Genomic DNA, 17,960 nt, shown 5'->3' with positions numbered 1-17,960 from the left:
GGGCAGTGAAACCCACGGGAACCCCCCATCTGAGGGGAACCCAGCTACCACCAGTATAGCGACTACTGAGAGAAACCACTGAGATAAAAGTTAAGAACCTAATAAAAGTAGATAAATAGATAATGTAGATAAAAGTAGATAAGTAAATAGATAATACACAGATCTGCATATATACATATAGAAATAAATATAAGTCAGTTAAAAGCCTGATTGAAAGGGTGAGTTGTTAACGATTTTTTAAAAACCTCCACGGTCTCTGCAGCCCTGAGGCTCCCCGGCAGGCTGTTCCACAAACCAGTAGGAGCTACGTCAGACCGCCGTGCGACAAAATTAAGCCGGAGGACCTCAAGGCCCGTGAGGGTCGATACAGTAAAGGCAGGCCAGAAAAATAGGAGGGATGCAGTGATTTTAAAACAGCTATAATGTGAGCCCACCCTTTGGTCCTTGTCAGTACTCATGTAGCAGAGTTTTGCAGTAGTTGGAGAGTTGATAAAATTTTGGGGGGGAGACCAGTGAGCAGGACGTTGCAGAAGTCTAACCGATGGGAGATAAAAGCATGAACACCTCCATACTTGCCTGAGAGAGAAATAGGCGGAGTCTGGCTATGTTCTTCAGGTGACACAAACAGCTGTGTGTCATCAAGAGCCACCGCCACATACAGCTGTGTGTCATCAGGAGACACCGCCACATACAGCTGTGTCATCAAGAGACCACGGCAAATTTTCCTCTTAAAAAATGCAAATTTTATTCAAATATTTCCCCCGAAACTGTGGATTCAGAGGATTAAATATACAGAAACTATTTGGATAAAAGCCGCCCTCTCTCACTCTGATCACATCGAAATCGAAATGGCGGCGCGCAGGAGCGCAGCGGCTTCTCGAGCTCCCGGTAAAAAGCCTCTTTTTACGACCTCTGAGACCACTTTTAGCAGTAACTCTGTGCTTAACAGACGAGTAATGTACAGCCCCACCGAACTGGTGGCCATCAGGGACATTTCGGATGGCATGATTCCATCAAGACTGAAATCGGCGCTCGGCAGACGGCGGCTCCTGAGAACAACGGAGTGGCGCAGCAGAGCCGGAGGAGCAGCCGGCAGGAGGAAGCGATGCACCCGACAACAAAAGAGAGGGAAGCGGGCAGGCGCGGGGGTCCAGCTAAAGGCTAGGAAGCCGCCGATCTCATCTCTCTTTTTGGCCAATGTCCGCTCACTGGACAACAAAATGGACTTGCTGCGACTGAGGATGAGTGGTTCGGAGGAGATGAGGAACTGTGCTGTTCTTTGTCTCACGGAAACCTGGCTGAATAACAACATGCCGGACTCAGCCTTCCAGATCGACGGGCTGCGATTCTTCCGAGCGGACCGCGCCCACCGGTCCGGGAAAACAAGGGGAGGAGGACTGTGTGCGTACGTGAACGAAGGTTGGTGCACCAACTGCTGTCTGGAAAAAACCCACTGCTCTGAGGCGATAGAATTAATGACTGTAAAATGCCGGCCGTTCTATCTGCCGCGGGAGTTTACGGCGGTGTTCGTCACCATTGTTTACATCCCTCCGGATGCTAATGCTAACGAAGCGCTAAGGGAGCTACACGACACCATTAGCTCACTACGGACGAGGCACCCGGAGGTGTTTTACGTGGTTGCGGGGGACTTTAACCACGTGAAACTGACAGACACTCTGCCCAGGTTTTACCAGCACGTCACCATCCCCACAAGGGGAAACAATACCCTGGACTGTGTGTACACCAACATCCGCGGAGCATACAGATCTCTTCCCCGCCCCCACCTCGGACTCTCTGACCACATCACCATCATGCTGGCGCCAGCATACCGCCCCCTGCTGAGACGGAGCCGGCCAACAAAGAGGACAGTCACTGTGTGGCCCAGAGAATCAGCCGCTGTGCTCCAGGACTGTTTCCAATGCACAGACTGGCAGGTCTTCAGGGAGGCAGCCACATACGAGGGAGAGGTGGACCTGGAGGAATACACCTCCTCGGTCCTCGGCTTCATCTCCAAGTGTGCTGATGACGTCTCCACCACCAAGACAATCACCTGCTACCCGAACCAGAAACCCTGGCTGAACGCTGAGGTGAAAACCTTACTGAAGGCTAGGGATGCTGCATTCAGGGCAGGAGAGGCACCAGCACTCAGAGAGGCAAGGAAAGAGCTGAATGCAGGCATCGCGAGGGCCAAAGCCACATACTCCCAAAAGATTGAGGGTCACTTCACCACCAACGACCCACGACGCATGTGGAAGGGCATCAAGTGCATCACAGACTACAACACCAGGAATGCACAATGCCCAAGTGACCCCTCCCTGCCAGACACACTCAACAATTTCTACGCCCGCTTCGAAGACCCGGACACCCCCCCCAGTACTAGACTCACACCACCGCCTGGTGATGCACCCCTCACTGTGACCACAGCAGATGTGAGGAAGACCCTACAGGGAATTAACCCCCGCAAAGCTGCTGGCCCGGATAACATCCCGGGGTGGGTACTGAAGGACTGTGCACACCAGCTGTCCGAGGTGCTGGCAGACATCTTCAACACCTCACTCTCACTGTCATCTGTCCCCACCTGCCTAAAGACTGCCACAATTGTCCCCGTCCCCAAATGCTCCACAGTGACAGGCCTAAACGACTACCGGCCGATCGCCCTAACCCCGGTAGTTATGAAGTGCTTCGAGAGGCTGGTCATGACTCAGATCAAGGACTCCATAGACGTCACTGTGGACCCCCACCAATACGCATATAGGAAAAACCGCTCCACTGATGACGCCATCTCATCGGTGGTCCACACAACCCTCACCCATCTGGAGAGCAAAAACTCCTACGTCCGTCTGCTCTTCCTGGACTTCTCCTCAGCCTTCAACACCATCATCCCACAGACCCTGGTGCAGAAGCTCCACTCCCTGGGACTGAGCCCCACACTGGGGAACTGGATCCTGGACTTCCTGACCAACAGACCACAAACTGTCAGGATCAACAACACCGTCTCCTCCCCCATCATCCTCAGCACCGGCTCACCTCAGGGCTGTGTGCTGAGCCCCCTCCTGTTCACTCTGCTGACATATGACTGCACGGCAATACACCCCAGCTGTCATATAGTGAAGTTTGCGGACGACACAGCAGTAGTGGGACGCATCACAAACAACGATGAGTCCAAATACAGAGAGGAGGTGGAACACCTGATGCAGTGGTGCAGTGGAAACAACCTCTGCATCAATGGGGAAAAGACCAAGGAGATGGTGGTGGACTTCAGGAGGGTCAGGTGCCCCCCCCCCCCGCTCCCCTGCACATCGGAGGAGCAGCTGTGGAAGTGGTTTCCAGCTACAAGTACCTGGGGGTACACTTGTCCAAGGACCTCACCTGGAGCGCCAACACTTCCCATCTGGTCAAGAAGGCCCACCAATGTCTCTACTTCCTCAGGAAGCTGCGGAAAGCAGGTCTGGGAAGCTCCGTCCTGAGGAGCTTCTACCACTGTGCGGTGGAGAGCGTCCTCTGCAGCTGCATCACTGTGTGGCATGGCGGATGCACCGCTGCTGAGAGGAAGGCTCTGCAGAGGGTGGTAAAGGCCGCTCAGAGGACTCCCCACCACCTCAGACCTCTACACAGCACGATGCAGGGGGAGGGCTCTCCGCATCATGAAGGACTCCACCCACCCAGCACATGGACTGTTTCAGCCCCTCCCCTCAGGAAAGCGGCTGAGGAGCATTCGGAGCAAAACCACCAGGCTCAGGAACAGCTTCTTCCTTGAAGCTGTGAGACTAGTGAACTCGAGCCATGTTCCGTAGACTCCCTCATCTTCCTGCACTACAAACACTTTACACTTTACATTCACCACCACTTCCTCACTTTATCCCTTGTATATATTTTTACGCTCCTGTATATATTTTTACGCTCCTGTTATAAATATTTTTATTACTTGGCTTACCGGGACCTGAGTCCAAATTTCGTATCATTTTCTGATATGACAATAAAGAATCCTTGAATCCTTGAATCCTTGAATCACCAACTGAAGATGATCAGAACACTGCTACATAATTCGAAAACAGGATTGTGAAATAACATCTGGATTAGTCCATCAGTGTTGCATCATTCACGCCGAAGATTGCGCATACCATGAAAGTCCTTGTTTATGTGCTACATAAACAAGCTACCATGTGTTAGCATGTGTGTTAGTGTGTGTGCTTTGTGGATGAGCTAACATACCAATATGTGTATTAAGGACTAGCTAACATGCAGTGTGTGGACTTGCTAACACGCTAATGTGCACTGTGACATTAATAAGCTAAAAGGCTAATGTATGCTTTGTGGACTAGCTAACATGCTAATGTGCACTGTGACATAATGCTAATGCTTTCAATGCTTTATAATGCTAATGCTAAGCGAGTTATATCAGCAGATTAGCATATGAGATAAGACCAGATTCCAGATTAGGAATATCTGGGGTACATCCGAAATGTCCCTGCTAACTCCTTATCAATCAAGGTTCAAGGTTCAAGGTGTTTTATTGTCATATCACCAGTAAAAGCCAGGTTTCACAGAGAATGAAATTCTTATGTTGCCGTCTACCCTGGAGCCGACATACATAAATAAGTAAGTATATACACAAAAATAGAATAAAAATAAAAATATAAAAATAAAATAAAGTAACAGAGCAGTGCAAAAATATTAGTGAGAAAGTGAGATGTGCAAATGTAAACATGTCAGAAGCTGTTCAAAAGTCTGATGGCAACGGGGAAGAAAGAGTTTTTCAGTCCATTCGTTTTGCTTTTCAAGCTTCTGTACCTCCGGCCTGAGGGCAGAAGGTGAACAGTCTGTGTTGTGGGTGGGGGGTCTTTTAGTACGGAGGCAGCTGTACTGTGGACCCTGTGCTGGTAGATGCTCTGCAGAGAGGGCAGTGGTGTTCTGGTGATCTTCTCGGCTGTCTTAACCACTCTCTGCAGGCGACTGCAGTCCGCCACAGTAGTGTTGATTAGATTTAGATTAGAAGCTTTTATTGTCATTTTACAATAAAATTGCACAACGAAATTACGGTGTAGCTAAAAACACACAGTAGACATACAATAAACACAGCAGCCATTCTCACATTCAGCATTGCATTCATCTCAGCAGACACACCATGTATACAGAATAACCTAAACATTCACACACACATTCAGCTCTCACACAGTCCCGCTCACACACACCCAAGGACATAGTGCAGTAATGTAAAAAGTTAAAAGAAACGACCGATAATAAGTTATGTAAAATACCAATTTAGCTGCCTGAGGTACCTTGGCTAATAAGTATGTGCGGCTGAGCACAAGGTACCTGTTATTGCACAGAGTAATATGGAGTATGATGTATTGTGTTGCCGTACCAGGTGTGATGTAGCTGGTTAAGGTGTTTCAACCACACAGCTGTAGAAGTTCCTGAGTATCCTGGGAGACATGCCCAATGTCTTCAGCCTCCTCAGGAAGTACAGCCATTGTTGGGCCCTCTTGACGAACCTGTGTGGTGTTGAGTGTCCAGGTGAGGTCCTCCTGTGTGGTGTTGAGTGTCCAGGTGAGGTCCTCCTGTGTGGTGTTGAGTGTCCAGGTGAGGTCGTCCTGTGTGGTGTTGAGTGTCCAGGTGAGGTCCTCCTGTGTGGTGTTGAGTGTCCAGGTGAGGTCGTCCTGTGTGGTGTTGAGTGTCCAGGTGAGGTCCTCCTGTGTGGTGTTGAGTGTCCAGGTGAGGTCCTCCTGTGTGGTGTTGAGTGTCCAGGTGAGGTCCTCCTGTGTGGTGTTGAGTGTCCAGGTGAGGTCCTCCTGTGTGGTGTTGAGTGTCCAGGTGAGGTCCTCCTGTGTGGTGTTGAGTGTCCAGGTGAGGTCCTCCTGTGTGGTGTTGAGTGTCCAGGTGAGGTCCTCCTGTGTGGTGTTGAGTGTCCAGGTGAGGTCCTCCTGTGTGGTGTTGAGTGTCCAGGTGAGGTCCTCCTGTGTGGTGTTGAGTGTCCAGGTGAGGTCGTCCTGTGTGGTGTTGAGTGTCCAGGTGAGGTCCTCCTGTGTGGTGTTGAGTGTCCAGGTGAGGTCGTCCTGTGTGGTGTTGAGTGTCCAGGTGAGGTCCTCCTGTGTGGTGTTGAGTGTCCAGGTGAGGTCCTCCTGTGTGGTGTTGAGTGTCCAGGTGAGGTCCTCCTGTGTGGTGTTGAGTGTCCAGGTGAGGTCCTCCTGTGTGGTGTTGAGTGTCCAGGTGAGGTCCTCCTGTGTGGTGTTGAGTGTCCAGGTGAGGTCCTCCTGTGTGGTGTTGAGTGTCCAGGTGAGGTCCTCCTGTGTGGTGTTGAGTGTCCAGGTGAGGTCCTCTGATGTGGACACCCTGCTCACCCTCTCCACCTCGAGCTCCCGGAGAGACAGTGGACGGTGAGGTCTCCTCTCCTTCCTCCTGTCCACTATCATCTCCTTTGTCTTGTCAGTGTTAAGGGAGAGGTTGTTGTCCTCACACCAGCCACCTCCCTCCTGTAAGCCGCTTCCTCCTCCCCTGTGATGCTCCGATCACAGCGGTGTCATCTGCCAACTTCAGGATGATGTTGTCCTTGTGGGAGGCGACACAGTCATGTGTGAACAAGGTGTAGAGGACGGGGCTGAGGACACGTCCCTGAGGGGGGCAGTGTTGGTGATGATGTGGCGGGGTTCTCATCCAGTCCAAATAATACTACTAATAATAACCACCACGAGCCATAGGGCAAGTCGACATTGCATTTATTTTCTTTGAAATTATTGCTGGGGCTCAGTATTTACAGTGGCCAAAACAAAAGTAGATATTTACAGCAAGCGACAAAAAAAGATATTTACAGAGTGAAAAAACCAAACCAAACGAAACCTGATCTCAGCTCTTCCTTCAGCTGACGGCTCTCAGGAGTTTCCTGTGGCCTGTTGCTACCACTAGCACCTGCAGGGACAGACTCTCCCTAATACAGTTTCTCACCCGGCTTTTAAAGGGTAAACCCCTCCCCCGAGCATGGGATGACTTCTCCTAGCCAATCAAATCAATGACAATAAATATTCACCTCCTTTTTGTTAGGTAAATTTGTACTTTATGTTTATTATTAGTACTTGATATAATGGGAATTAACATTTTGTAAGTTATCGTTGTTTCATGCATGTCTATTATAACCACTGTTCACTGGTTCACACCTGCAAGGGCACGAGTCTTTGTATTATTGAAACTGTACCACTCTGAGACTCTTCAAGGTCTCTGGCCTCTGGGCCGGGGGACGTCTTATCTGAGACTCCTGCTTCAACTGTGTGAACCATATAGAAGTGGAACCACACACACACACACACACACACACACATACACACACAGGCCTGGAAACCAGTGTTAACCTGCTTTGTCTGTGTATGAAAATGTAACCGCCTACTTTAACTTTGAATAAAACTGGGCAGAGAAATGAAGATGGGGGCAGATCGGTGAACTTCAGCTCCTGAGGTGAATTCATTTCTCTGTCCTTGTACAAGCTGACTTATTGTTTTGACTCTTTATTGCTCTCCATACTGGGGTTGTCTCTCTTTTCATTCTTGCAGGTTTTTTACCTAACACTTTTTTAAACGGATCCTCAATTTTTCTTCTAAAGTAAACAAAAACATTTTCCACAGCAAAACAGCAAATAATTGCATTCAAAAAGAAAAATAAATAATTATTCCAAAGTACCTTGTGATCACATGACCATACCTCCGTGCTGGTAAGCTACATAGTCAATGGAGTTAGCTCCGCCCCGTCTTAGCTCTCCACTGCAGTGAGGCGTCATGTCACGGTAAGCGTTCTGTGTGTGTGTATGGATGTGTGAATGTTTGTGCAGGTAAACCACATCAGTCAGGTGTGCACCCCTGTCTGGCTATGCTAACAGTTGGGTAAGAGGGCGATGAGCTAATTGAATGACCTGATGTGAAGTACGGAGGGGAGTGAGGAAGTGAGTGTGACGTGTATGTTTGGGAGTTGCCTGCGCGCCGCAGGGTGTGACAGTGTGCCGCTGCCATGTTACTGACGGCGTTGCTCCGTCACACGCTGGCTGAAGTCCTGTTTCCAATCCTGACAGACTGGGGCCTGCCAGTCAGGAGGTCTAGGAGCCAGTCAGGAAGTCTAGGAGCCAGTCAGGAAGTCTAGGAGCCAGTCACAGAGGGAGGGTTGCAGTCCCAGTGTGTGTAGTTTGTGGGGGATGACGTGTTAAAGGCTGAGCTGTGGTCCACACAGAGGATCCTGATGTAGGAGTCTGTGTTCTCCAGGTGAGAGAGGGAATAGTGGAGTGCAGCAGTGATGGGACCATCTGAGGTGGACCTGTTTGGCCCATATGCACATTGCAGGGGTCAAGTGTCTCTGGTAGGCTGCTCTGAATGTGGGCCTTCACCACCCTCTACAAGCATTTTGCCATGATTGGAGTGAGTGCTACTGGCCTGTAGTCATTCAGACAGGTGGGGGGGCTTGTCTTGGGGAGGGGACGATGGTTGTGGTTTTGAAGCAGGTGGGCACAACGCTCTGGCTGAGGGACAGGGTGAATATGGAGGTGAGGACATCAGCCAGCTCATCTGCACATGCTCTGAGCGCCCTCCCCGGGATGTGGTCTGGTCCTGGGGCCTTCCGGGGGTCAATCCTCCTCAGAGCTCTTTGTGACTGTCGGGGGAGGGGAGAGGGTCTGGGTGTGTGTGGGCCTCCTTTCTGTGTTGGGGGTGGAGATCTGGAAGCGGGTGTAGAACGTGTTGAGATCATCGGTAGGCTGTCTGTGGGGTTGATGATGCTGGTGGAGGCTCTGTAGTCAGTGATGTGCCCTGGGTCCGCAGCAGTGTAGAAGCTGTTCAGCTTTTCTCTGTACTGCCTCTTAGCTGCTTTGATGGCTCTCCTCAGTCCGTACTTTGCAGCTTTGTACTCCTCCTCATTTCTAGATCTGAAGGCGAGGGAGCGAGTGCGCAGCATGTGTCGTACTTGACCGGTGATCCAGGGCTTCTGGTTGGGGAACTTCCTGACTCGTGAGGTGGGCACGATGTTGTCAACACAGGTGCTGATGTACCCAGTCACATGTTCAGCATAGTCCTGTATGTTAACAGAAGAGTCCTCCAGAGTGGCTGCAGCTTTGAACACCTCCCAGTCTGTCAGAGCAACACAGTCCTGCAGGGTGCTCTCAGATTCTGGGGTCCAGAGTTTGACCTGTTTGGTGACAGGGTTTGTCTGTTTCAGTTTCTGTCTGTATGCCGGGTACATGAAGAGGGATATGTGGTCAGAGTGGCCGAAGTGGGGGCGGGGAGCAGCCTTGTATGCACCACGTATGTTGCTGTAGACATGGTCCAGTGTGTTTTTATTCCGGGTGGGAATGTCCACATGTTGGTAGTATTTGGGGAGTACAGTCCGTAGTTTGCACTGGTTGAAGTCGCCGGCGACAATGAAAACAGCATCAGGGTGAGCGGTCTCTAGCGCGCTGATGACGTCATGGAGCTGGCCGAGCGCTGCCGCTGATTGGCTCTCGGTGAATGTAAACAGCGGCCAGAAACACAGCAGTAAATTCCCTTGGTAGATAGTAGGGACGGCACTTCAGCAGTAGAAACTCCATGTCTGGCAATCAGTGTGTCTGGACAGTCTGTACATCTCCACACCACGATTTGTTTACAAACACATACACCCCTCCCCCTCTCCCCTTACCGGAGGCTGCGGTCCGGTCTCCTCGGTGTATGGAGTGAGTTTGTAGCTGGATTGCGCATTCCGGTACTTTGCTTGAAAGCCAAGTCTCGGTGAAAATTAGAGCACAGCACTCTCTAACTTCCCGCTGTGTTGTTATCCTGGCTCGTAGCTTGTCCAGTTTGCTTTCCAGTGCCCGCATGTTGGCTAGTAGGAGGCTAGGTGGCGGTGGTCTGCTAGCACGCGATTTTAGCTTAGCATGTAGCCCTCCCCTCTTGCCTCGCTTGCGTCGCCGTCTCCGGAGCGTTCTCCTGGGGTCACCTAGCACACTCGGGCTCGGTGCTTCGGGGCCTTCCTGGGGGTGGTGGTGGGGGCTGCTGCGGTGGGGGCTGCTGCGGCGGACAATGTGTTGTAGTTCTGGTGGTATGGGTCCAGTAGATCCCGCGTGTTTGTGAGAGCTACCAAAGTCCAAAAGTGTCTGTCTGTTGTATGTTAGCAGTGCACAGCATCTGTGTACTGCAGAAAGAGCGGAAAACACTATATACACTATATACAAGTCAATAAAAAGTCGGCGTAGAGCGGAGCGAGCAAACACGTCTGCCACGGGGGGCGCCATCTTGGTCTCGACTTAACTTTAACCTACCTTCCTTAAACCAGTGGATGACATCATGGGGTTAAGGAAAAGTGTTGGGAGGCTTACTAAAGGACTTACGGGAAGGTGTTAGGAGATTTCCTAAAGGACTTAATGAAAGGTGTTAGGAGGCTTCCTAAAGGAGCTAAGGAAAGGCGTTAGGCGTTGTCCTCAAGGAGTTAAGGAAAGGTATTAGGAGGCGTCCTAAAGGAGTTAAGAAAAGGTGTTAGGAGGTTTCCTAAAGGAGTTAGTGAAAGGCGATCATGTCAGTGAGGCAGTCGGACTGCACATTCACTTCGTGATGCCGAAATAATGTCGCAACTTAGTGACGTCTGCTGTGGCGGGGAAAGAACTGCAAGTTTCCGAAAATGGACAATAAAAAGCACATTTGGATTTTTGATGAGTTAAAGTTGTTCCAGCAGATTATTGCTTTGGTCACTTGCATGATCTGCTCCCATTAGTGATCCTGAGTTTCCCTGAACACTCCGATGAACCGGCCCTTTAAATGTTGTCGCCGCAAGGAGTTGTGGGGCAGCATGAGCTGGTCCTTCCTATGTTCAAGGAGGCTCTAAAGGAAGCATCAATGTTTCTTCCGCTAAACGAGGCTCTAAAGGAAGCATCAGTGTTTCCTAGGCTAAAGGAAGCTCAAAAAGAGCATCAGTGTTTCCTAGGCTAAAGGAGACGCTAAAGGAAGCATTGTGGCGGGACGAAGGATGAGTCAGAGCTGAAGGTAGGAACACGTCTTTATTCAGCAACCGCCAAAACTCGACTGAACAGTACGGCAACAGTCCAGGCGCGGGAGCGCTAAAACCACACCCCTTTTTCCATCATCCAGCTGGGTGAGAGGCCTGAGTTCTAACAACCGCCACACAGCCCCCCCCCGAACACCCAGAAGGCAAATCTGGAAAACCAGTCAGTACCTCACTGGAGGCTTTAACGGTCGGCCACAACAGCTGCGTTGTCCCTCATGCGAAACCACAGGCGAAACTCGGCGAAACTCTCCTCCATGAGGAGGAGAAAACACTGGTGGTCTTGAAGGAGGGGGACCACGACGGGGAACTTGGGCCGGACACATGACCTCATCAGCCATCATATGAGCGGGCTTCAGCCTGTCTAACGAAATGCACTCCCTACGCCTATATCCAGCACAAAAACCTTAGGACCCCTGTCCAGGACCCTGAAGGGGCCATCATACGGGGGTTGTAAGGGCGAGCAGTGAGCGTCATGTTGCACGAACACAAAACGGGCTGAATTGAGCTCCAACGGAACAAACGACCGTGGAAAACAGTGGTGAATGGGGCCCGGAGCCAAAAAACTACTGGAGGAAAATGGACCGACGTCTGACCGGGGTCGCGGCGCAGAACTCACAGGCAAAAATTCGAGACAGACAATCAGTGACACAATCCGCCTTACCAGCCACATGCCGAATATCGGTCGTAAACACGGAGATGGATGCCAAATGGCGCTGCTGGCGAGCAGACCACGGCTCCGTCACCTTAGACATCGCAAAGGTCAACGGTTTGTGATCCACATAAACTGTGAATGAACGACCCTCCAAAAGGAAACGGAAATGACGAGTTGCAAGATATGACGCCAACAACTCGCGGTCAAAAACGCTATACTTGCGTTCGCTATCTCGTATCTTGCGGCTGAAAAATGCAAGAGGCTTCCAAACTCCAGCCACCTGCTGTTCCACCACAGCCCCCACCGCTATATCAGACACGTCAGTCGTTAAAGAGATGGGTGCTGAAGGTGCTGGATGGGCTAAAAGAGCTGAATCAGCAAGAGCAGTCCTTCCCACCCAGGAGGAGGAAGTAGTGGTGGCCTCGGTCCATGCTAATCTCTGCTGGTGCCGGCATGTCTGGAGAGATGCTCGGTTTGCACACCCCCGCTCGGTGGCAATAAACAGCTGTCAGATCTCCACAGGACACCTGCGCCCAGGTAGCAATCTGGACAGAAGGTGTGGCTCTCCTCCCGTGGCCGGCCCCTTCAAGTGGAGTCATGTAAGTTGGAACTTTGCTACAGTGGCTTGCAAAAGTATTCATACCCCTTGAACTTTTCCACATTTTGTCACATTACACGCCACAAACATCAATATATTTTATTGGAATTTTATGTGAAAGACCAACACAAAGTGTCACACAATTGTGAAGTACAAAGAAAATTACACATGACTTAAAAAAAATTTCACAAATAAAAAGTGAAAAGTGCAGCGTGCAAAAGTATTCATCCCCCTGAGTCAAAACTTTGTGGAACCACCTTTTGCTGCAATTCCAGCTGCAAGTCTTTTGGGGTGTGTCTCTACCAGCTTTGCACATCTAGACACTGAGATTTTTGCCCATTCTTCTTTCAAAACAGCTCAAGCTCTATCAAATTAGATGGAGAGTGTTTGTGAACGGCGGTTTTCAGATCTGGCCACAGATTCTCAATGGGGTTTAGGTCGGGACTTTGACTGGGCCATGCTAACACATGAATATGTTTTGTTTTAAACCATTCTATTGTAGCCCTGGTGTTATGTGTAGGATGGTTGTCCTGCTGGAAGGTGACCCTCCAGTCTCAAGTCTTTATGTTTAGGATGGTGGTCCTGCTGGAAGGTGAACCTCCAGTCTCAAGTCTTTATGTTTAGGATGGTTGTCCTGCTGGAAGGTGAACCTCCAGTCTCAAGTCTTTATGTTTAGGATCATTGTCCTGCTGGAAGGTGAACCTCCGCCCCAGTCTCAAGTCTTTATGTTTAGGATGGTTGTCCTGCTGGAAGGTGACCCTCCAGTCTCAAGTCTTTATGTTTAGGATGGTTGTCCTGCTGGGTGGTGAATCTCCAGTCTCAAGTCTTTATGTTTAGGATGGTTGTCCTGCTGGAAGGTGACCCTCCAGTCTCAAGTCTTTATGTTTAGGATCGTTGTCCTGCTGGAAGGTGAACCTCCAGTCTCAAGTCTTTATGTTTAGGATGGTGGTCCTGCTGGAAGGTGAACCTCCAGTCTCAAGTCTTTATGTTTAGGATGGTTGTCCTGCTGGAAGGTGAACCTCCAGTCTCAAGTCTTTATGTTTAGGATGGTGGTCCTGCTGGAAGGTGAACCTCCAGTCTCAAGTCTTTATGTTTAGGATGGTGGTCCTGCTGGAAGGTGAACCTCCAGTCTCAAGTCTTTATGTTTAGGATGGTTGTCCTGCTGGAAGGTGAACCTCCAGTCTCAAGTCTTTATGTTTAGGATCATTGTCCTGCTGGAAGGTGACCCTCCAGTCTCAAGTCTTTATGTTTAGGATGGTTGTCCTGCTGGAAGGTGACCCTCCAGTCTCAAGTCTTTATGTTTAGGATGGTTGTCCTGCTGGATGGTGAATCTCCAGTCTCAAGTCTTTATGTTTAGGATGGTTGTCCTGCTGGAAGGTGACCCTCCAGTCTCAAGTCTTTATGTTTAGGATCGTTGTCCTGCTGGAAGGTGAACCTCCAGTCTCAAGTCTTTATGTTTAGGATGGTGGTCCTGCTGGAAGGTGAACCTCCAGTCTCAAGTCTTTATGTTTAGGATGGTTGTCCTGCTGGAAGGTGAACCTCCAGTCTCAAGTCTTTATGTTTAGGATGGTGGTCCTGCTGGAAGGTGAACCTCCAGTCTCAAGTCTTTATGTTTAGGATGGTGGTCCTGCTGGAAGGTGAACCTCCAGTCTCAAGTCTTTATGTTTAGGATGGTTGTCCTGCTGGAAGGTGAACCTCCAGTCTCAAGTCTTTATGTTTAGGATCATTGTCCTGCTGGAAGGTGACCCTCCAGTCTCAAGTCTTTATGTTTAGGATGGTTGTCCTGCTGGAAGGTGACCCTCCAGTCTCAAGTCTTTATGTTTAGGATGGTTGTCCTGCTGGATGGTGAATCTCCAGTCTCAAGTCTTTATGTTTAGGATGGTTGTCCTGCTGGAAGGTGACCCTCCAGTCTCAAGTCTTTATGTTTAGGATCGTTGTCCTGCTGGAAGGTGAACCTCCAGTCTCAAGTCTTTATGTTTAGGATGGTTGTCCTGCTGGAAGGTGACCCTCCAGTCTCAAGTCTTTATGTTTAGGATCGTTGTCCTGCTGGAAGGTGAACCTCCAGTCTCAAGTCTTTATGTTTAGGATGGTTGTCCTGCTGGAAGGTGACCCTCCAGTCTCAAGTCTTTATGTTTAGGATGGTGGTCCTGCTGGAAGGTGACCCTCCAGTCTCAAGTCTTTATGTTTAGGATGGTTGTCCTGCTGGAAGGTGAACCTCCAGTCTCAAGTCTTTATGTTTAGGATGGTTGTCCTGCTGGAAGGTGACCCTCCTGCTCAAGTCTTTATGTTTAGGATGGTTGTCCTGCTGGAAGGTGAACCTCCAGTCTCAAGTCTTTATGTTTAGGATGGTTGTCCTGCTGGAAGGTGACCCTCCAGTCTCAAGTCTTTATGTTTAGGATGGTGGTCCTGCTGGATGGTGAACCTCCAGTCTCAAGTCTTTATGTTTAGGATGGTTGTCCTGCTGGATGGTGAACCTCCACTCTCAAGTCTTTATGTTTAGGATCGTTGTCCTGCTGGAAGGTGACCCTCCTGCTCAAGTCTTTATGTTTAGGATGGTTGTCCTGCTGGAAGGTGAACCTCCAGTCTCAAGTCTTTATGTTTAGGATGGTTGTCCTGCTGGAAGGTGACCCTCCAGTCTCAAGTCTTTATGTTTAGGATGGTGGTCCTGCTGGATGGTGAACCTCCAGTCTCAAGTCTTTATGTTTAGGATGGTTGTCCTGCTGGATGGTGAACCTCCACTCTCAAGTCTTTATGTTTAGGATCGTTGTCCTGCTGGAAGGTGAACCTCCAGTCTCAAGTCTTTATGTTTAGGATGGTTGTCCTGCTGGAAGGTGAACCTCCAGTCTCAAGTCTTTATGTTTAGGATAGTTGTCCTGCTGGAAGGTGACCCTCCAGTCTCAAGTCTTTATGTTTAGGATCGTTGTCCTGCTGGAAGGTGACCCTCCAGTCTCAAGTCTTTATGTTTAGGATGGTGGTCCTGCTGGAAGGTGAACCTCCAGTCTCAAGTCTTTATGTTTAGGATGGTTGTCCTGCTGGAAGGTGAACCTCCAGTCTCAAGTCTTTATGTTTAGGATCGTTGTCCTGCTGGATGGTGAACCTCCAGTCTCATGTCTTTATGTTTAGGATCGTTGTCCTGCTGGAAGGTGAACCTCCGCCCCAGTCTCAAGTCTTTATGTTTAGGATGGTGGTCCTGCTGGAAGGTGAACCTCCAGTCTCAAGTCTTTATGTTTAGGATGGTTGTCCTGCTGGAAGGTGAACCTCCAGTCTCAAGTCTTTATGTTTAGGATCGTTGTCCTGCTGGAAGGTGAACCTCCGCCCCAGTCTCAAGTCTTTATGTTTAGGATGGTTGTCCTGCTGGAAGGTGAACCTCCAGTCTCAAGTCTTTATGTTTAGGATCGTTGTCCTGCTGGAAGGTGAACCTCCGCCCCAGTCTCAAGTCTTTTTGTTTAGGATGGTGGTCCTGCTGGAAGGTGAACCTCCAGTCTCAAGTCTTTATGTTTAGGATGGTTGTCCTGCTGGAAGGTGAACCTCCAGTCTCAAGTCTTTATGTTTAGGATCGTTGTCCTGCTGGAAGGTGAACCTCCGCCCCAGTCTCAAGTCTTTATGTTTAGGATGGTTGTCCTGCTGGAAGGTGAACCTCCAGTCTCAAGTCTTTATGTTTAGGATGGTGGTCCTGCTGGAAGGTGACCCTCCAGTCTCAAGTCTTTAAGTTTAGGATGGTGGTCCTACTGGAAGGTGACCCTCCAGTCTCAAGTCTTTATGTTTAGGATGGTTGTCCTGCTGGAAGGTGACCCTCCAGTCTCAAGTCTTTATGTTTAGGATGGTTGTCCTGCTGGAAGGTGACCCTCCAGTCTCAAGTCTTTATGTTTAGGATGGTTGTCCTGCTGGATGGTGAATCTCCAGTCTCAAGTCTTTATGTTTAGGATGGTTGTCCTGCTGGAAGGTGACCCTCCAGTCTCAAGTCTTTATGTTTAGGATCGTTGTCCTGCTGGAAGGTGAACCTCCAGTCTCAAGTCTTTATGTTTAGGATGGTGGTCCTGCTGGAAGGTGAACCTCCAGTCTCAAGTCTTTATGTTTAGGATGGTTGTCCTGCTGGAAGGTGAACCTCCAGTCTCAAGTCTTTATGTTTAGGATGGTGGTCCTGCTGGAAGGTGAACCTCCAGTCTCAAGTCTTTATGTTTAGGATGGTGGTCCTGCTGGAAGGTGAACCTCCAGTCTCAAGTCTTTATGTTTAGGATGGTTGTCCTGCTGGAAGGTGAACCTCCAGTCTCAAGTCTTTATGTTTAGGATCATTGTCCTGCTGGAAGGTGACCCTCCAGTCTCAAGTCTTTATGTTTAGGATGGTTGTCCTGCTGGAAGGTGACCCTCCAGTCTCAAGTCTTTATGTTTAGGATGGTTGTCCTGCTGGATGGTGAATCTCCAGTCTCAAGTCTTTATGTTTAGGATGGTTGTCCTGCTGGAAGGTGACCCTCCAGTCTCAAGTCTTTATGTTTAGGATCGTTGTCCTGCTGGAAGGTGAACCTCCAGTCTCAAGTCTTTATGTTTAGGATGGTTGTCCTGCTGGAAGGTGACCCTCCAGTCTCAAGTCTTTATGTTTAGGATCGTTGTCCTGCTGGAAGGTGAACCTCCAGTCTCAAGTCTTTATGTTTAGGATGGTTGTCCTGCTGGAAGGTGACCCTCCAGTCTCAAGTCTTTATGTTTAGGATGGTGGTCCTGCTGGAAGGTGACCCTCCAGTCTCAAGTCTTTATGTTTAGGATGGTTGTCCTGCTGGAAGGTGAACCTCCAGTCTCAAGTCTTTATGTTTAGGATGGTTGTCCTGCTGGAAGGTGACCCTCCTGCTCAAGTCTTTATGTTTAGGATGGTTGTCCTGCTGGAAGGTGAACCTCCAGTCTCAAGTCTTTATGTTTAGGATGGTTGTCCTGCTGGAAGGTGACCCTCCAGTCTCAAGTCTTTATGTTTAGGATGGTGGTCCTGCTGGATGGTGAACCTCCAGTCTCAAGTCTTTATGTTTAGGATGGTTGTCCTGCTGGATGGTGAACCTCCACTCTCAAGTCTTTATGTTTAGGATCGTTGTCCTGCTGGAAGGTGAACCTCCAGTCTCAAGTCTTTATGTTTAGGATGGTTGTCCTGCTGGAAGGTGAACCTCCAGTCTCAAGTCTTTATGTTTAGGATAGTTGTCCTGCTGGAAGGTGACCCTCCAGTCTCAAGTCTTTATGTTTAGGATCGTTGTCCTGCTGGAAGGTGACCCTCCAGTCTCAAGTCTTTATGTTTAGGATGGTGGTCCTGCTGGAAGGTGAACCTCCAGTCTCAAGTCTTTATGTTTAGGATGGTTGTCCTGCTGGAAGGTGAACTTCCAGTCTCAAGTCTTTATGTTTAGGATCGTTGTCCTGCTGGAAGGTGAACCTCCGCCCCAGTCTCAAGTCTTTATGTTTAGGATGGTTGTCCTGCTGGAAGGTGAACCTCCAGTCTCAAGTCTTTATGTTTAGGATCGTTGTCCTGCTGGATGGTGAACCTCCAGTCTCATGTCTTTATGTTTAGGATCGTTGTCCTGCTGGAAGGTGAACCTCCGCCCCAGTCTCAAGTCTTTATGTTTAGGATGGTGGTCCTGCTGGAAGGTGAACCTCCAGTCTCAAGTCTTTATGTTTAGGATGGTTGTCCTGCTGGAAGGTGAACCTCCAGTCTCAAGTCTTTATGTTTAGGATCGT

At 49.5% G+C, this 17,960-nt stretch overlaps 1 protein-coding gene across 1 annotated transcript in view; it reads right to left on the bottom strand.

Moving 5' to 3' along the window:
• LOC308139131 (protein turtle homolog B-like) overlaps nt 1-17,960 on the bottom strand; it is a gene marked incomplete at both ends in the record, with an annotated part of 219,201 nt that overhangs the window by 143,583 nt on the left and 57,658 nt on the right. The window lies entirely within an intron of this gene.

Source organism: Blennius ocellaris, assembly GCF_963422515.1.
Source record: "Blennius ocellaris genome assembly, chromosome: 14".
Taxonomy (NCBI): domain Eukaryota; kingdom Metazoa; phylum Chordata; class Actinopteri; order Blenniiformes; family Blenniidae; genus Blennius; species Blennius ocellaris.
The sequence above is the reverse complement of the archived record's forward strand: the minus strand, read 5'-3'. Positions and strand labels throughout refer to the sequence as shown.